The following is a 6,000-nucleotide window of genomic DNA, read 5'->3' on the forward strand; positions in this document are numbered from 1 at the left end:
TGCCTGGCGTCCCTCTGTGTACTGGCAGGACCTGCGGTGACATCATTTAGTCAGCTGATGGTCACGCGACCATCACCTGACCGCTGACGTCAGCGGTCGCGTGACCATCAGCTGACTAAATGACGTCACAGCTGGTCCTGCAAGTACACCGCGGGACTCCGAGGAGAGAGGATGCGGCCGGGAGAAGACCGGAGAGGTGAGTATCCAGTTTTTTTTTTTATTTTTAACTTTATTTTTTTTCCACAGCGTGGTAGCCGGGATGAGGAGGAGTTGTAGTCTCCTCTTCATCCTGGGTACCACATGCACCGCGATTACGCTGCAAATTCGTGGCCATTGAATTTAATTGAAGCACAGCAAATCCACATACACCTGCGGGTTTGCTGCGTTTCAGTGTTCCTCAATGGCCTCGAATTTGCGGCGTAATCGCGGTAGAAATGATCATGCTGCGTTTTGCAACGCAATGCGAATTCGGCGCGCTAATTAGCGCATCATATGCACAGCACATCCGAATTCACATTGCTTTGCATGGCAGATAGTTTTACAAGCGTTTTTGTGGCCGTAAAAACGCTGCAAAAATGCTACGTGAGCACATAGCCTTAACCCTGCTAAGAGAATATTGGGAAGGGCAAGTTGAAGATACAGGAACCCCTGTTGTTCCTGAAGCATTGGGAAACCTTTGCTCAACTTGCTAGTTTTGCTCAGGATCATGTGCGGATGGCTCAAACCAGACAGACGTAGTATGACCGCAAAGCATGCTATCGGGAGTTTGCAGAAGGACAACAGGTCTTAATGATTGTTCCCCATCGGCAAAATAAACTGCAGACAACATGGGAGGGTCCTTTCCGGGTTCTCAGGAAACTTAAGGACACCAATTACCTTCTTGCTTTAAATGACCAGGGTTTAAGACAAAAGACTGTCCATGTGAATATGATTAAGGAGTACCATGATCGGTCACTACCAGTGATGGCAAGCTGTCTGCTTGTTTCAGAAGACAGTCAGGAGGAGGAAGACTCTCTACCTGATCTTGTGGAAGCAGCGAGGGCCCCATCCACTGTGTAACAGGTTCCTCTGAGAGATCACCTGGATTCCTTACAGTAAAAACCAGATGCTGGGAGTGCTCCATCAAAGACAGGCTGCTTTCTCATCCCGACCAGGTCGAACCACAGTAACCCAACATCATGTGGACACTCCGGGCATCCGTCCCATAGAGGAGGCCTCTTTCCGAGTACCAGAATCAGTTAGAACCACCATGCAGCACGAACTGGATGAGACAGCTTGGGGTAATTCAGGCCTCCCATAGCCCTTGGGCTTCTCCTGTGGTGTTAGAAAGATGGGAGTACTCTATTTTGTGTGGTCTACAGACGACTAAATGACCATACCATCAGTGAACCTTACTCAATACCCCTTATTGATGAAATTCTAGACTGGCTAGCTGGGATAGTGGCGATATGTCACTATCTTGGATCTCAGTAAGGGATACTGGCAAATCCCTCTAACGGAGGGAGGGAGAGAAAGTTTGGCTTTTATAACCCCCTTTGACAGTATGTATTTCTAAACATGCCTTTCTGAATGAAGAATTCCTTCAACCTTTCAGAGAATGGTGGACCAGATCCTCCGGGGTTGTGACGACTTTGCTTGTGCCTACTTAGATGATATTGCCATCTTCAGCCAGGCGTGGGAGGAACATTTGAATCAAGTAGCAGTTGTTCTTGACCTGATTCTTGCAGCAGGCCTAACTATTCGACCCGATAAATGTATGTAAGAACATGGATAAGAATGAAGTGATTAACCAGAGTCAGCATGGGTTTGTAACTAACAAGTCATGTCAGACTAACTTAATTTCCTTCTATGACAGAATCACTGACTGGGTGGATCAGGGAAATGCTGTAGATATAGTATATCTTGACTTCAGCAAAGCATTTGACAAAGTATCTCACACCATCCTTATTGAAAAAATGACCAAGTATGCAATGGACCAGGCAACTGTTAGGTGGATTCATAACTGGCTTAGTGATCGGACTCAAAGGGTGGTTGTAAATGGCTTCACATCCAGCTGGATGAATGTCTCAAGTGGAGTACCACAGGGCTCCGTCCTGGGACCTGTATTGTTCAACATCTTTATCAATGATTTAGATGAAGGAATTGAGGGTAAACTGATTAAATTTGCTGATGACACAAAGCTAGGAGGGATAGCTAATACTAGAGAAGAGAGAGAGAGAATTCAAAAAGACCTAAATAAACTGGAGCAGTGGGCAGCAACCAACAGAATGGTTTTTAACAGGGAAAAATGCAAAGTACTACATCTGGGCAATAAAAATGAAAAAAGCATATACAGAATGGGAGGAATAGAGCTAAGCAACAGTACATGTGAAAAAGACTTAGGTATACTAATAGATCATAGACTGAACATGAGTCAACAGTGTGATGCAGCAGCAAAAAAGGCAAATACAATTCTGGGATGTATTAACAGAAGCATACAGTCTAGATCACGTGAAGTCATTATCGGTCTTTACTCCTCTTTGGTCAGACCTCATCTGGAATACTGTGTACAGTTTTGGGCACCACATTTTAAAAAAGACATAGACAAACTGGAGCAAGTTCAGAGAAGAGCGACCAGAATGGTGACTGGTCTGCAAACCATGTCCTATGAGGAACGGTTGCAGGATTTGGGAATGTTTAGCTTGCAAAAAAGAAGACTGAGAGGAGACTTAATAGCTGTCTACAAATATGTCAAGGGCTGTCACATTGTAGAAGGATCATCTTTATTCTCATTTGCACAAGGAAAGACTAGAAGCAATGGGATGAAACTAAATGGGAGGAGACACAGATTAGATATTAGAAAAAACTTTTTGACAGTTAGGGTGATTAATGAGTGGAACAGGCTGCCACGAGAGGTGGTGAGTTCCCCTTCAATGGACGTCTTCAAACAGAGGCTGGACAGACATCTGTCTGAGATGATCTAGTGAATCCTGCTTTGAGCAGGGGGTTGGACCAGATGACCCAGGAGGTCCCTTCCAACTCTACCATTCTATGATTCTATGATTCTATAAATGCCAATTGGGGATGGGTGAAGTCCAGTACCTAGGGTATAGAGTAGGAGGGGGGAAGCTACGGCCTGAACCTGCCAAAATCCAGGCTATTAGAGATTGGCCTGTACCCCAAACCAAGAAACAAGTTATGGCTTTTTTGGAGACTGCTAGTTATTACCAAAAATTTTTTTCTCATTTCAGCACTGTGGCCAAGCCTCTTACAGACCTCACCAAGAAAACAATGCCTCGGGTGGTGATCTGGACTCCGTCTTTTGATGAGGCTTTTAACCGGCTGAAGGACGCCCTGGTCTGCGACCCTGTTCTGGCTGCTCCAGACTACAAGAGGAGATTTATTGTGCAGACGGATGCCTTTTCTTATGGACTTGGAGCTGTACTCAGCCAGGTGAATGCAGCTGGGGAGGATCACCCCATTGCCTACCTCAGCAGGAAACTGCTGGATCGGGAAGTGGCCTATGCAACTGTTGAAAAGGAATATCTGGCTATAGTTTGGGCCCTTAGGAAACTAAAGCCATATCTGTATGGACGAGAATTCACTCTGGTTACTGATCACAATCCACTCACCTGGCTGAACAGAGTCTCTGGGGACAATGGACGCTTACTACGATGGAGCCTGGCTCTGCAACCCTATAACTTTACAATACAATATAGAAGAGGCAGCCAACACCAAAATGCGGACGGGTTGTCCAGGCAGGAGGAGCCCTGAGTCAGGTCAGCCATGACTACGCGTACTTGACAAGCGACCTGTAGAGGTCACAAGTCTGTACACAAATTGAGGGGGGAAGGGGTTGTAACAGTGTGTCCCTCCCATGGCCGGTGTTCCTGGAATGCAATGTAATCAGGCTTGGGTCAACATCTAGTGGGGGATTCTGTCTTTGTTCTTTTCAGCATAGGACTCATCCAATATAAGCCTGTAGCTTTTGGAAACTTCTCAAGGTAGCCACATGTTCAAAATAGGTGGGACGCATCCCCAATCGATGGGCTGATCCCAGGATACAGAACAATAGACACATGGTTTTGGCCAGTTAGTTGTGTGCTGCGGTGCAGAGGGCTAGGATCTTATGCAGAGGTGAGAACCTGGTGCCTGTGTGTAGATGGTTAGAAGCTGCCACGTGGGATTGTGTTGTGCCCCTCATCTGTTGGATCCATCAAACTCATTCCAGGATTATTTCTGCCTTTTCCTTGGCGTCAGATTGCTGGGTGGCGCCCCCGGAACTGTTACTCTTTTTGGTGTGGACTCATTGTGGACTCTAAGGAAGAGTATTGATGTTCTATGTTCCCTTCCTCAATAAATCTCATTGGATTGATCATCGGCCTGGTGTCCCTTCGTGCGCTGTCGCACACCCCGTCACACAACATCTCCCACCCATGGTGGAAAGCTTGGATACATCCATGACACAAGTCATGTTTCAACACATGAGAATACACCATGCTTTGAGGACTTAAATTGGCTGTCACACAATGTGGTTTATTTTTATCGATTTATTCCAAATACTACTTCACTACAATGTATGTCATCTTAATATGTATAGAAAAAATGATGAATCTACTAAGCAATTTCTTTTTTTAAGTATGAGTGCCACGCGCAGAAATAAACACACACAGCTTGTCATGGTATCAGTTAATAATTGTCAAATGAGTGTTCTGCCACTCTGAATGCACTTGGCCATGCCAATCATCAAGATCTGCAGCCGGCAGCGTGCTTTGTAAAATCTCATCAATGATGTCCCAGATATGTACAATGGGAGACAAATCCAAAGACGCAGCAGGCCATGGTAGCACCTTTAAGCCACACAGCCTGCTCGCATTAGCACAAACAATTTACAGCCTGGCGTTGACGTGCTGAAAAATAGTTCGTTGGACACTTTAGATAAATGGTCGTCTTTATAGTTCCACGATTGATCTACTCTGTACTACAAGTGAAATTGGACATCACTTATCAAACCTAAGGCTTCAAACTGTCAACAGAAACCATCAGAAGGCTTTTGCATGACAAATTGGCGATGAGTGGGACTTCAAGTGTTCCATTGACCTCATTCCACCACTCAAAAGCTACCATGCTGCAGAGTGAGTCTGCATTGGAGGCTGGAAAGGAGGTCTATCCTCTTCGACCATGAGTCTCACTGTTATCTTGAATGCAATGATAGCCTGACATTTGTCTGGCGACCACATGGACAATGACATGAAGAGGCATACACGAGGCATCATGCTCCCATGATTTTGGTGTGGTCATAATGTTTGGTAGCCAGATCACTCTAGATTTCATTCCAGGTATACTAACCCGCTTAGTGTTACATAGATTTTGTGGTGGAATCAGTTGTTCAGCCATTTATATAAAGTATCTAAGCTGTTTTCCAACATGACAGTGCCAGACTACATATTGCTCATGCTGTAAGCAGCCTGAGAGGCACATGCTATAATGGCCTGCAGTGTCTCCAAACTTTTCTCTCTTCACACACATCTGAGATATCATTACTAAAAAATTGTAAAGGGAGTTGCAAGCAGCCAATCTTGATTTACATGCCAAAGTGCATTCAGCCGTGGCAGAACATTCCTCCGACAACCATTGATAACACGAGAAGAGCCTCTATTTCTGAGCATGAATATTATGCACCATACTGAACAAATAGATATATTTTGAAAAAACAATTCTGATTTTTAATCATTGGCTAATTACCATGTCTATCCATTTTGTGATTTTCATAATTCCACAATGTTTTGGCCTGTGTTGCAATTTCACTATTGAGGAGTGTATATGTCCAAATGGAATTAGCTTTTTTTTTGTATACAGGTTATAATACCTTTCGCTCTCCAGTTAGGTATGGTCATTATATAGACAGTCTGCTCCTGATATGGGATAGGACTATGAAACAAGTTGACGAGTTTGTCAATAATATCAATAGAAATTATATTAATCTCAGGTTGACAGCAAAGTTTCAGGATATTACTGTTA

Source organism: Phyllobates terribilis, unplaced genomic scaffold (assembly GCF_046119375.1).
Source record: "Phyllobates terribilis strain yellow unplaced genomic scaffold, ASM4611937v1 Scaffold_11__3_contigs__length_659146591, whole genome shotgun sequence".
NCBI classification, from domain to species: Eukaryota; Metazoa; Chordata; class Amphibia; order Anura; family Dendrobatidae; genus Phyllobates; species Phyllobates terribilis.